Source organism: Chlorocebus sabaeus, chromosome 9 (genome assembly GCF_047675955.1).
Source record: "Chlorocebus sabaeus isolate Y175 chromosome 9, mChlSab1.0.hap1, whole genome shotgun sequence".
NCBI classification, from domain to species: Eukaryota; Metazoa; Chordata; class Mammalia; order Primates; family Cercopithecidae; genus Chlorocebus; species Chlorocebus sabaeus.
In genome coordinates, this window is record NC_132912.1 from 102,514,681 (window position 1) to 102,531,106 (window position 16,426).

The 16,426-nt window shown below is 40.3% G+C and overlaps 1 protein-coding gene across 2 annotated transcripts in view; it reads left to right on the forward strand.

The window, feature by feature from the left end:
- ABCC2 (ATP binding cassette subfamily C member 2) overlaps nucleotides 1-16,426 on the forward strand; it is an 87,458-nt gene that overhangs the window by 1,357 nt on the left and 69,675 nt on the right. Inside the window, exons 2-3 of one of the 2 annotated variants that reach the window (XM_073019248.1) lie at nucleotides 1,444-1,522; nucleotides 10,087-10,231. The gene's annotated coding sequence lies outside the window, so the exon portion shown is untranslated. Of the gene's footprint in view, nucleotides 1-1,443; nucleotides 1,523-2,709; nucleotides 9,354-10,086; nucleotides 10,232-16,426 lie in introns of those variants that run through there. The other variant, XM_073019249.1, reaches the window with a different exon arrangement.

Sequence of the window (16,426 nt, forward strand, 5' to 3'; positions counted from 1 at the left end):
AAATGTGGAAGAAGCCTAGAGAGGGAATATATTCTTCTGTCTTTGGAGAAGTACCAGTTAAGATTACAACATAGCACTGGCAAGTACAGCTAATTCCCAAACAATGAAGGCATTAGGAGTATTGACCCCCTTATACAGTCTAAAACTTATATACAACTTTTGACTCCGCCTAAACTTAAGTTAAATCTTGTGAAGTCATGCACAACATCTGGACAGTTTTCTCTAGCAGGAATTTGTTTTGAGCCTGATGACTTTCATGGGTTTTTCTGTTAACAACAGTGACTTCGTCAGTAATGTAATACCTTCGGATTTTCATGATGTTCTATCAGGGTTCTCTTCCATAGTGTTGACAATCCTTTTCATAGAGGACTATATGTAAGGATCCTTAAAGGTCCTTATGACCCCTTGATCTCAAGGCTAAATTAGAGACATTGTGTTTGACGCCTTCAGGGTTGAACTCTTGTGGTTCTGCATGGCCAGGGGCATTGTTCAATATCAAAAGAACTTTAAAAGATAGTCCCTTATTGGCAAGGTACTCTTAAGGGACAAAGTGTCTCTCTTAGTCCATTTGTGTTGCTATAAAGGAATACCTGTGGCTGGGTAATTTATAAAGAAAAGAGGTTTTATTTGGTTCACAGTTCTGCAAGCTACATGTTTGATGAAAGGGCCATATATTCAAAGCCAGAAGGAGTTGAGAAAACAGGGTAGACAAATCCAATTTGTCAGTATTGTGTGGTTTATTGAGGGAATTTACAGACGGAAGCATGGTCTTGGGTGGCTGCAAGACAGGTAGATCTCTGCCCCATAACCCCCCAGACCCAGGGATTATATCTTAGGAAAAAGTATAGGTGGTCTGATAAGAATGTATAGGTGGCTACAGGAATCACAGTGTACGATTTCTGCAGCAACAAGGATTGTTTTGGAGGAAATTTGTAACGAATAGGTGTTTCTACATAAAGAGTAATACATCAACTAAACATTTTGGAGGCGTTCCTTGACTCAGGGTTAGCCAGGTGGATTCGCATTTAAAATAAAGTCACTTCTGTCTCCATACTGTACAAGATGCATGGCACCAGCATCTGCTTCTGATGAGGGCCTCAGGAAGCTTCCATTCATGGCAGAAAGCAAAGGGGAGCCAGAATGTACAGATTACATGGCATGAACAACACAAGCAAGAGAAGGGGGAAGAGGTGCCCCTTGATTGCTTTTTTTAGCAATCAATCTGGGGAAACTAATAGGGTGAAAACTCACTCAGTAGCAAGGACAGCACCAAGACATGCATGAAGAATATGCTGCCTTGACCCAAATATCTCCCATTAAGCCCCTACCTCTAACATTAGGGATCAGATTTCAACATGAGACTTGGTAGGGGTCGAGCAAACCATATCCAAACCATAGTATTCTGCCCCTGACCCCCAATCTCATGTCCTTCTCACATTGCAGAATATAATCATCCCATCCCCAAAGTCTGAACTTGTTCTAGCATCAATTCAAAAGTCCAAAGCCTCATCTGAGACTCAAGGTAAGTTCCTTACAGCTGTGAGTCCATGAAATCAAACCTTCTAAACTCTTCCAACTTTTGCCCATTACCCAGTTCCAAAGCCACTTCCACATTTTCAAGTATCTTTATAGCAACCACCCTCTCCTTGGTACCAGTTGTCTTTCTTAGTTCATTCATGTTGCTATAAAGAAATGCCTGAGGCCTGGTAACTTGAAAATAAATTTTATTTGGCTCACAGTTCTGCAGCCTGTACAAGAAGCCTGGTGCCAGTATATCCTAACCACAACATCATTGGTTGGACCAATCCAGAAAAAGGGTTCTGATTGTTCAGGCGCTCTTGTACAGTCAAAAGACTGGCAGCTGGTATTTATCTTTTCCCTTCAAGGCTCAGGGGTTAGCTGCTGTATAGATAAGGGCTGTCCTGATGATAAACCTGACTGCATTTGCACAAAACAGTAGAGTTAGCTTTTCCCTTTCTGCCTTAAATCTTGATGCATGATTCTCTTCCTGACTAATAAATGTATTTTGTGGCATTTTTTCCTTACTAATAAATGTGTTTTGTGGCTTTTTTTTTTTTTGGTTTTTTTTTTTTTGGTTTTTTTTTGGTGGCAAACTGATGCAGACACAGAAAACCAAATGTTCTCACTTATAAGTGGAAGTGAAACTTTGGCTACATGTGGACATAAAGATGGGAGCAATAGACACTGAGGACTACTAGAGTGAGTAGAGAAGGAAAGAGGGAAGGGCTGAAAAACTACCTATTGGGTACTATACTAACTACCTAGGTGATGGGTTTAGTCATACCCCAAAGCTCAGCATCTTGCAATATACCTTTGTAACAAACCTGCACGTATATCCCGTGATTCTAAAATAAAAGTTGAAAAGGAAAAAAAAAAGCCCCTTGTAGGCTGGGCACAGTAGCTTATGCCTGTAATCCCAGCACTTTGGGAGCCCGAGGCGGGTAGATCACTTGAGGTCAGGAGTTCAAGACCAGCCTGGCTAACAAAACCCCGTCTCTAGTAAAAATGCAAAAAAAAAAAAAAAAAAATTAGCCAAGCGTGGTGTTGCACACCTATAATCACAGCCACTCAGGAGGCTGAGGCAGGAGAATAGTTTGAACCTGGGAAGTGGAGGTTGCAGAGAGCTGAGATCACGCCACTGCACTCCAGCCTAGGTAACGGAGTGACTCTGTCTCAAAAAAAAAAAAAAAAAAAAAGCTATAATAAACGTTTATTATATTAAACATGTTTCCCTGAGTTCTGTTAGCTACTCCAGCAAATCGGTCAAACCTGAGCAGGGAGTTGTGGGAATTAATATTTATAGTTGGTCGGTGAGAAGCACAGGCAAAATAATTTGGGGCTTGCAATTGATGTTGGAAGTTGGCTGGTGGGGGATTAGGAAGTGTGGGGACAGTCTTGGGGACTGAGCCCTCAACCTGTGGGATCTGATGCTATCTTCAGGTAGATGATGTTGAGATTGAATTAGAGTACACTGAGCTGGTGTCTGCTGCAGAAGCGATTGCTTGCTTGGTGTGTGTCGGGGAGACCCCTCACTCCCCACATTTGGTTATAAAAGTGCTCTGTGTTGATTGTTGTGAGAACAGAAAAAACACTTTTGAGTTTTCCTACTCACAGATCAGTATATGAAACCAATTGTAATGCATTACACTAACAACAAACAATCCTAAAATGCAGTTAATAAAAATTCAGTTTATAATGGCATCAAAAAGAATAAAATGCTTGGGAATAAATTTAATCAAAGAAGTTTAAGACAGGCCAGACGCAGTGGCTCATACCTGTAACCCGAGCATTTTGGGAGGCTGAGGCGGGTGGATCATATGAGGTCAGGAGTTCCAGACCAGCCTGGCCAACATGGTGAAACCCTGTCTCTATTAAAAATAGAAAAATTAGCCAGGTGTGGTGGTGGGCACCTGTAATCCCAGCTACTTGGGAGGCTAAGACAGGAGAATCACCTGAACCTGGGAGGAGGAGGTTGCAGTGAGCCAAGATCGCACCACTGCATTGCAGCCCAGGCAACAGAGCGAGGCTCAGTCTCAAAAAAAAAAAAACAAAAAAAAAAACACGTAAGACAGTATACTGAAAACTACAAAGCATTGTTGAAAGAAATTTTAAAAGACTTAACAATGAAGAAATAAATGAAAAGATATCCCATGTTCATAGATTGGTAAACTTACTACTTTTAAGATTCCAGCACTCTTCAATTGATCTACAGAGTCTAGCAGAACTGCCTTTTTGTGTAAAAGTTGACAAATTCATCCTAAAATCCATCTGGAAATGCAAATGCCCCAGGATAGCCAAACAATTTTGAAAAAGAAGAACAAAATTGGATGACATACTTCCTGATTTCAAAACTTAGCACAAAGCTACGGTAATCAAGGCAATGTGGTACTAGCATAAAGATAATTATATAGCTCAATAGAATACAATTGAGAGTCCAGAAATAAACACGTATAGTCCATTGATTTTTGACTAGGATTACAAGACAATTCAGTGGGGGGAAGAATGGTCTTTTTAACAAATGGTGTTAGGACAACTGGATATCCACATACAAAGAATAAAGTTGGACCCTTACCTTATACCAAATGCAAAAATTAACTCAAAGGATCATAACCTAAATTTAAGAACTAAAAAACCTTTTAGAAGAAAACAAGTAAATCTTTGTGACTTTTGGGTCAGGCAAAGCCATCTTAGACATAACATCAAAAGCATGAGTGACAAAAGAAAACATTGGATAAACTGGATTTTATCAAAGTTGGAAACTCTTATGCTTCAAAGTGACATCAATAAAGTGAAAAGACAACCCTCGGAAGAAAATCTGTGAATCATATGTACAATAGGGGTCTTGTATCTAGAATATATAAAGAAGTCTTAAAATTCAACATTAAAAGATAACCATTTCTCCAAAGAAGGTATACTATTAACCAAGAAGCACATGAAAAAATGCACATCATTAGTCATTAGGAAAATGCAAATCAAAACCACAATGAGTTACCACTTCATACCCACTAGGATTACTGTAATCCAAAAGTCTGACTATATCAAGTGTTGGATAGAATGTGAAGGAACTGTAACCTTCATATGCCACTGATGGGAATGTAAAATGGTGCCACTCCTTGGTAAAACAGTCTGGGAATTACTCAAAATGTTAAACACGGAGTTGCCATATGACCCAGCAATTCCATTCCTAGGTATATACTCCCAGAGAATTGAAAACATATGTCCTCACAAAAAGTTGGTACATGAATGTTCACAGCAACATTTTTTCTCTCTTAGAATTAGAAAATAACAATTTTGTAATTAGCTCCAAGTGAAATAAATCAGTCAAAGATTACCAATGCTAAAACCATTTGATAAAATGTTGAATGAGGCCGGGCGCGGTGGCTCAAGCCTGTAATCCCAGCACTTTGGAAGGCCGAGACGGGCGGATCACGAGGTCAGGAGATCGAGACCATCCTGGCTAACCCGGTGAAACCCCGTCTCTACTAAAAAAATACAAAAAACTAGCCGGGCGAGGTGGCGGGCGCCTGTAGTCCCAGCTACTCGGGAGGCTGAGGCAGGAGAATGGCGTGAACCCGGGAGGCGGAGCTTGCAGTGAGCAGAGATCCGGCCACTGCACTCCAGCCTGGGCAACAGAGCGAGACTCCGTCTCAAAAAAAAAAAAAAAAAAAAAATGTTGAATGGCAGCTGAATATCCACAGTGCCAAAATATCACCCTATAGATTACTTGCTAGTCAAAAAAGTAGAAAATGTCATAATTGACTATCTGGTTGTTTTCACCTTAACCCAGTAATCAAACTTAACATTACTAGTAGTGGGAAATTATACTGCTGAAGGACAGAATTCAGGTTGGACCACTTGGAAAGCAGCTGAAACACTGAAAACTTTTTTTTTTTTTTTTTTTTTTTTTCCTCCAAAACGGAGTGTTGCTCTGTCACCCAGGCTGGAGTGCAGTGGCACAATCTCGGCTCACTGTAACCTCCACCTCCCGGGTTTAAATGATTCTCCTGCCTCAGCCTCCGGAGTAGCTGGGATTACAGGTGCACACCACCATGCCCAGGTAATTTTTGTATTTTTAGTAGAGACAGGGTTTCACCATGTTGGCCAGGCTGGTCTCAAACTCCTACCTCGTGATCCTCCTGCCTCAGCCTCCCAAAATGCTGGGATTACAGGTGTGAGCCACCGCGCCCGGCCCATTGAAAACTTTTATGGTTAGCCTTTGATCAAGCAAGAGTGAATTACAAACAGCACCAGTTCGTAAGTGGCCAGCCATCCTCATTTGCTTGGAACTTTTCCAGTTTTTGCATTCAAAGTCCCACATACTGAAAAATTCATCAGTGGTCCCTGAGCCAGCAAAATTACTTTTGTACCCCTTCTCCAGGTTCTCACCTTCCTGCTCGAATCCTGGAATTGGGGAAGGAGGAATTGAGTAACAAGGAAAAATGATAAAAGGAATGACACTTTGTTCCCTAGAAATAACTGGTCCCTGAGCCAATAAAGGAGAGAAGCTTTAAGTTGGATGTTGTTGTTGTTACTGTTGTTGTTGATGTTTTTGGTGTGTGATAAAAATGTTCCCAAATTGGTTGTGGCAGTGGTTGCAAAACTCTGTGAATATGCTAAAAACCATCCCGAATTGAACACTTCAAGTGGTTGAATTGTATGTAATTTCATCTTAATAAAGCTGTTTAGAAAATGGATGTGAGAAAGAAGTTTCAGATTAGATTAGCCTGGACCTTTTCATACTTGAAAGAGACCAAAAAGCTGTAGGATCTGCCTTGAGATGTGGTCAAGACAAGGGAAGGGGCCGGCCGCGGTGGCTCACGCCTGTAACCCCAGCACTTTGGGAGGCTGAAGCTGGTACCTGAGGTCAGGAGTTCAAGACCAGCCTGGCCAACATGGTAAAACCCCGTCTCTACTAAAAATACAAAAATTAGCCATGTGGCCCATGCCTGTAATCCCAGCACTTTGGGAGGCTGAGGCAGGCAGATCACAAGGTCAGGAGATAGAGACCATCCTAGCTAACATGGTGAAACCCCGTCTCTACTAAAAGCACCAAAAATTAGCCAGGCGTGGTGGCACACGCCTGTAGTCTCAGCTACTGGGGAGGCTGAGGCAGAAGAGTGGCTTGAACCTGGGAAGTGGAGGTTGCAGTGAGCCGAGATCACGCCACTGCACTCCAACCTGGATGACAGAGCGAGGCTCCATCTCAAAAAAAAAAAAAAAAAAATTAGCTGGTGTGGTGGCATGTGCCTGTAATCCCAGCTCCTCGGGAGACTGAGGCAGGAGAATCGCTTGAACCCAGGAGGCAGAGGTTGCCGAGAGCCGAGATTGCACCACTGCACTCCAGCCTGGGTGACAGAGCGAAACTCCATCTCAAAAAAAAAAAAAGAAAAAAAAAAAAAAGACAAGGGAAGGGAGTGTCACATGGCACTGTTGAAGACACTGGTGGAAGCAAAATACTATTTCTTATTTTTTCTCTAGTTTACATCTTTCAGTAAACTGGCTACACTGGTTTGATTGGATATTTTTTCCCCTACAACCAAGAGTTGTGATGAAAATATTCAATCCACCCATTCCTGTGCAGATGAAAAATTTTATCCTTTAAAATCACAATGTTGTGTATTTGGATTGTATTGCTCTGGTTCCTCACAGAACTAAAAAAAAAAAAAAAAAAAAAATCAGACCACATTGGCATTATGCCACTAGTCTATACTGAAAATGTATTCGAGGCTAGGCACAGTGGCTCATGCCTATAATCCCAGCTTCTTGGGAGGCTGAGGCAGGCAGATCACTTGAGCTCAGCAGTTTGAGACAAGCCTGGGCAACGTGGCAAAACCTCATCTCTACAAAAAATACAAAAATTAGCCGGTCGTGGTGGTGCGCACTTGTAGTTCCAGCTACTGGGGAGGCTGAGGTGGGAGAATTGCTTAAGCCTGAGAGATGGAGGTTGCAGTGAGCTGGAGGTTGCAGTGAGCTGAGATCACACCACTGCACTCCAGCCTGGACAACAGAGCAAGACTGTCTCAAAAAAAAAAAAAAAAAATAGAAAACAGCTGTATAAAATATTTATATAAGTGTGTCATTGGAACCCTAGAAGAGAATCTTTTTCTTAAGTGTTAGCCTGAAGAGTAGCTGGGCTTCTGAACAATTGGTTTGTATATGGAATTATATCATTATAAAGACATTATTATTATTATTATTATTATTATTATTATTGTCTGCCTAACTCTTTTCCTTTCTGAAGCTGCCCCTGAATAATGATGCTTTCCTGGTGCGATTATTAGTCACATAGCTTCAATTCCCCTGCCCATGGGAGGGGAATTGGCTAGCCAGTCAGAATGCCTCATTCCTTTGTCCATCTTCATTGGTCCGGAGCTAGGAACACAACACAAACAGGGCTGTTCAGAATCCTACGAAAGACTTTTCCTGGAGCTGTCAGGAAAGAGACACTCCTTTTGCTAGGATTACTGGTCATAAGGACCATATAAGTCTAGAGCTTTTGTGGCCATTTTTACCACCAACTGGGAAGAGCCTACTTGAAAACGAAACCAACACAGTTGCAAATGTCCTGAGGATGTTGTTTGAGACTCTGGACCCATCTGCGCCTAAAGCTAGATCCATTCATGGACTTTTCTATTAAATTAGCCAATACATTTTCTTTTTCATTTTTTGTTTGTACTAGTTTGATTTCGATCTCTGTCCCCTGCAACCAAAAGACTATGCTTCACTGACATAGTCTCTGATTAAGTTTCACTCCTTTCATTGGTAGATAGGAAGGAAGCTCAGAGTCAAAATTGTAGCCCACATGTAGCAAGTGGACAGGATCATATTGAATGAATTTTGTATAATGGGCTTGTCCCTCGTTTTATCTTCTTTTTTCTATTCTTTTTTTCTTCACATTGTATCTTGCTATATTTTATATGTTTTTGTAAGCCACTACAAATCCTTTTTACAATATGATGGTAAATAGTAGAGATTATTTCTCACATTGTCCTGAATCTGGACTAGAAGAAAACTAGGGGTTTATTTCTAATGGACATCATTGGCTTCCTGTCCAGACTTCGTCTCTCCCTTCTTTTCCAACCCTGATTTTGTCCTAGAAATCACTCTTCTTCCATGTAGCCCATGTGCTTTAGGGAAGGCTGACCTCACCACAGCTTCAGGATGGGCCCGATTAATCCAAGAGTAACCTCATCCTTGTAAGGAATTGATTCAGGAATTTACACCACTGAGATGCCAGGAGAAGTTTGCTGGCGGTTTCTTCTGGGAGACCTACAGGAAATGACCCTTTCTCATTTTACTATGTGTTATGATATGTGGATGTGAGTCCTGAAACTTGCAGCCATCTCACCCACCTGTTTGAGGATTGCACTGATGGCGAAAGAGAACAAAACAATGAGAGGGAGATGGAGCAGAGCCACTGGAGTAAGTCAAGCCTGAGAACTGGTCTAGCTGTGGGTTCTGGTTATTTGAACCAGTAAGTATTTTCATTCAAGCCATTTTGAGTTGGGTATACCCTTTTATTTTTTATTTATCGAGACAAAGCCTTGCTCTGTCACCCAAGCTGGAGTACAGTGGCATGACCTCAGCTCACTGCAGTCTTCACCTCCTGGGTTCAAGTGATTCTTCTTCCTCAGACTCCCGAGTAGCTGAGATTACAGGCATGTGCCACCACGCCCAGCTAATTTTTTTTTGTTTGTTTTTCTAGTAGAGCTGGAGTTTCACCATGTTGGCCAGGCTGGTCTCAAACTCCTAACCTCTAGTGGTCCGCCCGCCTCAGCCTCCCAAAGTGCTGGGATTACAGGCATGAACCCACCACACCCAGCCAAAGTTGGGTATGCCCTTCAGAAGAATTTTAATATAATTGGAGAATGAGTTCATTTTCCTTCTAGCAGTTGCTAGCAACCTTTGTTAGTAGGGTTAAGAACTTTCCAAAGCTCTGTTACAGTATGACAGTCATTTGCAAAAGATATCCTATCTTTAGGAAAACTATCTTTTAAGAAAAACTGTGTTACTAGTTAAGTCACTTGGCTTGACTGAGTTCAGTGACTTTTAAACCACCATATGGCTTACTTAAGCCAATCAGAATAAGGCCGGGCGCGGTGGCTCACGCCTGTAATTCCAGCACTTTGGGAGACCGAGGCGGGCGGATCACGAGGTCAGGAGATCGAGACCATCCTGGCTAACACGGTGAAACCCCGTCTCTGCTAAAAATACAAAAAATTAGCCGGGCGTGGTGGCAGGCGCCTGTAGTCCCAGCTACTCGGGAGGCTGAGACAGGAGAATGGCGTGAACCCGGGAGGCGGAGCTTGCAGTGAGCCGAGATCGTGCCACTGCACTCCAGCCTGGGCGATGAGCAAGACTCCATCTCAAAAAGAAAAATAAAATAAAACAGAGTTCACTCGAGTTAATGAAGTACTTTGTACCTTGAAATTGTTTAGAAGTCAATTATAGTTTCTGTGAAGATAAGGCACCTGTAAATAAGTCATCCTATTTGGAGATCTTTCAACTTATTCACAAGAGTACCCTTACAAGATACCAAAGTAATGGCCCTTCCCTTCTTTATAGGTCAAAAGGAATCTCCTTCTCCTGGATGCATGATGCAACAGAGGTGTCTCTCATGTCAGAAGTTATGATTATGAGAATAGCACACTTTAGCCCATATCCTTGTACCCAGCTCTGTACTTGATGCTCTGTGGATGCCACCTCAATGGTAAAATAATTTAAGCTCAAAGTAAGATATCCTTTAAATAAGATATAGGCCTCTTACTGCAAACTCCTTTTGCAAATTACCACTTGGTAATCTCTCTCAAATATGTCCCAAAACAACAAGTTAAAAAAAAACAAACTAGCTAAAACACTAAGTGCTAATAAAAGCACTCTCAAAATTTCTACTTATATGTCTGAACATATGTAAACACACAGAGAAATACATATTTTACAGTGCTAATATTTTAAGTGCTAATAAAAGTACTCTCAAAATTTCTACTTATATGTCTGAACATACATAAACACACAGAGAAATACATATTTTACAGTCTTGGCAGTAGGCTTAAAGATATTTGTTCAGCAAATTTTCTTGGACCCACTAATTTGACCATTCTCATGTTCTCAATTCACAAAACTGTAATAATAGTCTAAGTATAAATTATAAGAATGAATTTGTTACTATGCATTTAAACAAGTTCATAGTAAAAAGACCAACATATGTCAAGGTAGTGTTTTTCCCTACCATGATAAAAATAAATACAGCTTTGTGTTATCAACAGATTGTTTTGATCAACAGGTTGTCTTGGTGATGCTTTCAGGGAACTATTATGCTAATATCCTACAACATTCAACATCTTATATTTCTCCTTCCTTCCTTCCTTCCTTCCTTCCTTCCTTCCTTCCTTCCTTCCTTCCTTCCCTCTCTCCCTCCCTTCCTTCCTTCCTTCCTTCCTTCTCTCGCTTCCTTCCTTCCTTCCTTCTTCCTTTCTTCCTTCCTTCCTTCCTTCCTTCCTTCCTTCCTTCCTTCCTTCCTTCTCTCTCTCTCTCTCTCTCTCCCTTCTTTCCTTCCTTCCTTCCTTCCTTCCTTCCTTCCTTCCTTCCTTCCTTCCTTCCTTCCTTCCTCCCTCTTTCTTTCTTTCTTTCTTTCTTTCTTTCTTTCTTTCTTTCTTTCTTTCTTTCGAGAGAGGGAGAGAGAGACAAGGTGTCTTGTAAGGTCTGGGCTTTCTGAAAAGAAAAAAAATAAAATAGAGACAGGATCTCGCTTTCTCACCCAGGCTGCAGTGCAGTGGCACAATCAGCTCACTGCTACCTTAAACTCCTGGGCTCAAGCAGTCCTCCCCTGTTAGCCCACCAAGTAGCTGAGACTACCGGAATGCACCACCACAACCGACTAATTTTTTTTTTTTTTTTGTAGAGTTGGGGTCTTGTTATGTTGCCAAGGCTGGTCTCAAGTGATCCTCCTACTTTGGCCTCCCAAAGTGTTGAGATTACAAAAGCATGAGACACTGCATCCAGCCGTTATATGTGGTGTTTTTTTTTTAGCTTATTTTCTTCAGTCTTCTAGCTGTCCTGCAATTAACCACTATTAACAGTTTCTTTCAGAAATGTTTGATAATTTACTTGTATTTAATTACTTGTAAAGCTATATGTTTTTCCATGTGATAATTTACTGTTTATATTGCCCCCCATGCTATTTATATCAGATATATTTTCAGTTTCCCTGCTTTCAATATTAATATTTGTTTTATAACATTCTCTTTAAAAATTATGTATACATATTTCTCTTTTATAATATCATCCTTTTTTTTCAGTACTCAAAAGAGTATTTTTTTGTCTAGTGCATCTTTTTATATTAGTTCATTGTTTTCTGGTGTTTTATGACCTATCAAGGATATACTTTTTGGGATGATATGAAGTAAAGACCTAAATTAATCATCTTCCTTCCTTCCTTCCTTCCTTCCTTCCTTCCTTCCTTCCTCCCTCCCTCCCTCCCTCCCTCCCTCCCTGTCTGTCTGTCTTTCTTTCTTTCTTTCTTTCTTTCTTTCTTTCTTTCTTTCTTTCTTTCTTTCTTTCTTTCTTTCTTTCTTTCTTTCTTTCTTTCTTTCTTTCTTTCTTTCTTTCTTTCTTTCTTTCTTTCTTTCTTTCCTTCTTTCTTTCTTTCCTTCTTCTTTTTTTTTTTGACAGAGTCTCTTTCTGTCACCCAGCTAGGGTGCAGTGGCACAATTTCAGCTCACTGCAACCTCTGCCTCCTAGGTTCAAGTGATTCTCCTGCCTCAGCCTCCTGAGTAGCTGGGATTACAGGAGCGTGCCACCATGCCCAGCTAATTTTTGTATTTTTTAGTAGAGAGGGGTTTTGCCATATTGTCCAGGCTGGTCTGGAACTCCTGACCTCAAGTGATCCACCCGCCTCAGCCTCCCAAAGTGCTGGGTTTATAGGCGAGAGCCACCATGTTCTGCCTAATCATTTATTTTCTGTGTTGATATCCTGCTGCCGGAAAAATACCGAACAATCCAGCCCATTTGCGGTAGTTTGTCAACAGTTAAAAGTTTATCCTTTGAATATACAAGGAACATTATTCTGTACCATTGATAACTTTCATTATTTGTAAAAGTATATACTCTTTATAAAAATTAATCTAAAACCTTTCATAGTTAACTCTTTTTTATAGAATCTAAGTCTAATTCAATGAGTTCATTCGTTATTTATATATTCTTTGCAATTTATTCAAAAGAATTTCACAGTATTTCAAATTTTAATAATTACAGGAAGAATAGTTTTACAATAGAAGCAAGTTTTTTTTGTTTTTTTGTTTTTTGGGTTTTTTTTTTAAGAATTCATGTTAATTCAATTATCTGTGTATCATTTTTGGTCCCTAAAAAGATTTTTTTTTCTTGAGACAGTTTCACTCTTGTTGCCGAGGCTGGAGTGCAATGGCATGATCTCGGCTCACCGCAACCTCCACCTCCCAGGTTCAAGCAATTCTCCTGCCTCAGCCTCCCGAGGAGCTAGTATTGCAGGCATGCACCACCACGCCTGGCTAATTTTGTATTTTTAGTAGAAACGGGGTTTCTCCATGTTGGTCAGGCTGGTCTCGAACTCCCAACCGCAGGTGATCCATCTGCCACGGCCTCCGAAAGGGCTGGAATTACAGGCATGAGCCACTGTGCCTGACCTCTAAAAATATTTTTGTTTGTTTGTTTTGGAAGTATGAAAATGTTAATATTATTCTTGGGAGGAGAATTTGGGAGTAATTATTTTGTTATTTCCTAGTTACAGTTTTTAATTTTTTATAGGAACATTAATTACTAGGCTCAATTTAAAGAATGCGAAGGGAAAACAATGTTTTTACTGTTCCCACTAAATTTAGATATGTATTCCAAAATATTACACAAGAATGAAAATCCTTATTAAATCTATCTCTAATGATTAACCAAAGGTGTACCACTCTGTGCTTATCATGAACATTGAACTTTTGTAGATTTTTCAAAGTTATTTAAGTGCAAAACTTAATTAGTTAACATTTGCTTGCTAAGTAGAAATGATACAGCGTATTTTCTCCTGAATCATGTAGATGAGTCATTCTTTTCTATTGAATTATCTCCGTGCAATCAATGATTTACACTGCAGCACACCCACACTGAGTTATTAAGAAGAGATGTTTTGAGACCATTAAGAGGAGATTTGGGATCAATCATTTTACATAGGACCAGCAGAGCTAAGTCTAGAATTCAGGTTTCCTGACTCCTTTGTTTATGTTTTGCAGTGTTTCATTGTACAGCCTTTCTATCCCTATTAAAAATATCAAGGCATTCATCCCATCTTTTGATACTTTTATGATTCTCAGTAATTCCAGAAGATTACAGATCATGGTTCTGCAATGCTTCTGTCAGTTCTTTTAGAACCATTTTGGGCTGCAGGAACTTTCATATTCATTCATTTCATTGTTCACATTCATTAATGTAAGAAAGAAAGGCTCAGAAGCCCCTGCCTTCCCCCACCCCAAGAATAACCACTATGAACAGTTCATTTGAATCGACGTTTATATTGCTTGAATCTGTTACGTGTAAATACGTAATTTTAAAAATCAAAATAGAATCACACTATTCTACCACTTGCTTTTTTAAAATAGACTTTATTTTTTAGAGCAGTTTTAGGTTCACAGCAAAATTGAACAGAAAGTATAGAGACTTCACATAATATCCTGCCCCCATTATGTATAACCTCCCTCATCATCAATTTATCAGCAGCCCCCACCAGAGTGGTACATTTGTGTCGACTGATGGATCTACATTGACATAACACTATTACACAAAGCCCATAGTTTACAGTAAGGTTCACTATTGGCTTTGTATATTCTATGAGTTTGGACAAATTTATAATGACATCTATTCACCATTATAGCATCATACAGAATAATTTCACTGCCCTAAAAATGCTCTGTGCTCCACCTATTCATTCCTCCCTCCCTGCTCACCCCTGGCAACCTCTGACCTTTTTACCATCTCCCTAGTTTTGGCTTTTCCAGAATGCTGTCTAGTTGGAATCATACAGTATGCAGCCTTTTCAGGTTGACTTCTTTCACTTAGTAATATGCATGTAAGTTTCCTACACATCTTTTCATGGCTTAATAGTTTATTTCTTTTTAGCACTGAATAATGTTCCATTGTCTGGTATATTATGACCATTGATGTTTAATATGATGATTGATACAGTTGGATTAGTATCTACCATGTTTGTGGTGACTATTTCTCTTTGTTGTCTTTGTTCTCTGTTCCTATTTTTTCTTCCACTCTTTTTTTCCTTTTTGTAGTTTAGTTGACTATTTTATATGATTACATTTTCTCTTCTTTCTTAGCATATCAGTTATACTTCTTCTTTTTCTTTTTTACATTTTTAGCAGTTGCCCTAGAGGTTTTGTTTGTTTGTTTGCTTTTGGTTTTTTTTGAGACAGAGTCTAGCTCTGTTGCCAGGCTGGAGTCAGTGGCACCATCTCAGCTCACTGCAACCTCCACCTCCCAGGTTCAAGTGATTCTCCTGCCTCTACACAGCAGGTGGTGAGCAGCAGCCTCCCGAGTAGCTGGGATTATAGGCATGTGCCACTACGCCTGGGTGATTTTTGTATTTTTAGTAGAGATGGGGTTCCACCATGTTGGCCAGGATGGTCTCCAACTCCTGACCTCATGATTTGCCCACTTCAGCCTCCCAAAGTGCCTGGGATCCCAGCCATAGAGTTTTAAATACACATTTACAATGAATCCAAGTCCACTTTCAAAGAACGCTATGCTGCTTTACAGGTAGTGCGAGTACCTTATAATAACAAAATAATTCTAATTCTCCCTCCCATCCCTTGTGTCTTTGCTGTCATTTATTTCTGTTATACATAAGCATTTAAAAATATACACAGAAATATGCATGATTGAATACATTGTTGCTATTATTATTTTGAGTGAACTGCTATTTTTTAGGTCAATTAGAATTAAATAATATATTTTACCTTATTTCATCTCCAGTGCTCTTTCTTTCTTTATGTAAATCCAAATTTCTGACCTATATCATTTTACTTCTCTCTTAAGCAGGGGTCCCCAGCCCCTGGGCTGCAAACCGGTACTGGTACAAGGCCTGTTAGGGCTACACAGCAGGTGGTGAGCAGCAGGCTTCAGAGCTCCACCTCCTGTCAGATCAGCAGAGGCATTTGATTCTCATAGGAGTGTGAGCCCTATTGTGAAGTGTGCATGTGAGGGATCTAGGTTGCACACTCCTTATGAGATCTAATGCCTGATGATCTGAGGTGGAACAGTTTCATCCTGAAACCATTCCCCACAAAATTGGTCTCTGGTACCAAAATGGTTGGGGACCACTACTCTATAGGAATTCTTTTAACATTTCTTACAAGGCAGGTCTACTGGCAACAAATTCCCTCAGTCTTTGTTTGTCTGATAATGTATTTATTTCTCCCTTTTAAATATATTATATAATTAAATATATCTTATATATATAGAGAGAGAGAGAGAGAAAGAGAGAGAGAGAGTCTCACTATGCTGCCCAGGCTGGACTCAAACTCCTGGGCTCAAGCAATCCCTCCACCTTAGCCTCCTGAATAGCTGGGACTATGGGCATGCACCACTGTGCCTGGCTTCTCTTTACTTTTAAAGTATCATTTGTGGATACGGAATGCTGTTGGTGGCTTTTTTCTCTCACCACTGTAAATATTTCACTCTGTTCCCTTCTTGCTTGCAGGCTTTCTGAGGAAAAGTTGGATATAATTTTCATCTTTTTTTTTTTTTTTTTTTTTTTTGAGACGGAGTCTCGCTCTGTCGCCCAGGTTGGAGTGCAGTGGCCAGATCTCAGCTCACTGCAAGCTCCGCCTCCTGGGTTTACGCCATTCTCCTGCCTCAGCCTCCCGAGTAGCTGGGACTA